General features: G+C 32.9%; 1 long non-coding RNA gene across 1 annotated transcript; it reads right to left on the bottom strand.

The window, feature by feature from the left end:
- Positions 1-666: 666 nt before the first annotated feature.
- On the bottom strand, positions 667-1,026 carry LOC111387609. Its single transcript, XR_002701434.1, has 2 exons — positions 885-1,026; positions 667-728 (listed from the first exon to the last, which is right to left on the bottom strand). It is a non-coding gene; the product is annotated as an uncharacterized LOC111387609 (long non-coding RNA).
- Positions 1,027-1,032: the final 6 nt, after the last annotated feature.

Below are 1,032 nucleotides of genomic sequence, written 5' to 3'. Positions count from 1 at the left end.
GGGAGAATGCAGAACTCGGGAGAACAATCAAGATATACGGTAACATTATAAGCTTATATGTTGTCTAATTCTTTTAGGTGCTATTAAGATTTTATGTCAGCATTTGCAGTTTCACATGATACTAGTTTTGGTAATACCATTACGAGAATTTCTCATGGAGAATAAAATTTTAACCTGGAACTCGCAATTTTAATTGAAGGAGTTAGGACTCGAGAGCTAAATCAAATTTCTAAAGTTTCCCAAACAGAACCCCGAAAAGGGAAGCTTTTCCAGCATAGCAAACTTAAGAATTTATCATTTGACTTATAGATCATAACCTAATCCAATACATTGAACACCAGCATTTCTTTGATAACCAATTACGTAATTTTACTATCATGACCATCATAAGTGTCAATTATCAAAACACAGACCTATATCAAGAACCTACATTAAATTAAGTCGATCAAATTCAAGTAATTCAGTAAGAATTTCGATGGCCAGATGATCAAAATGAACTAGTTTACCAAGAAATTGAAAGGAAAATCAAGAAATCAAACCTGTCAGTGAAGAGCATCCCAGCACAGAAGCATCCAATACAGAGAAAAATAGTGAATTTTCTTGAAACAACATTCTTCGAAGTTGACTCCACTCCTTTACTCTTCCAGGACATTCTGCTCTTTTTTAGCTAAAAGTTGCTTAATTTAAGCAAAAACCATTACAAATCTTCACACAACTCAGAAAACCACCTGAAGCAACAGATCCAACAGATCAAATCTTTCACTTCACAAGCACCAATTGGCTAATTCAAGTAACCCAAAATTCAATAAAACAGTAATCAAATCAAGAATAAAAAATAAGAAATTATCAATATGTACAATTCATATCATACAACCCAATTACACCTCTCTCTTTTCTCTGTGAAAATTCACCCAGATATTTTAATAAACTGTTAATCAGGGCGACCAACTTTTCGTCTCTCTCTCTTTTTTATGTATGTATATTTACTGGTGTAGTTGAATCTGAGAAGAAGAAGAAGAAGAAGAAGAAGAA

Source organism: Olea europaea, unplaced genomic scaffold (assembly GCF_002742605.1).
Source record: "Olea europaea var. sylvestris unplaced genomic scaffold, O_europaea_v1 scaffold41152, whole genome shotgun sequence".
In the NCBI taxonomy this organism is placed as follows: domain Eukaryota; kingdom Viridiplantae; phylum Streptophyta; class Magnoliopsida; order Lamiales; family Oleaceae; genus Olea; species Olea europaea.
The sequence above is the reverse complement of the archived record's forward strand: the minus strand, read 5'-3'. Positions and strand labels throughout refer to the sequence as shown.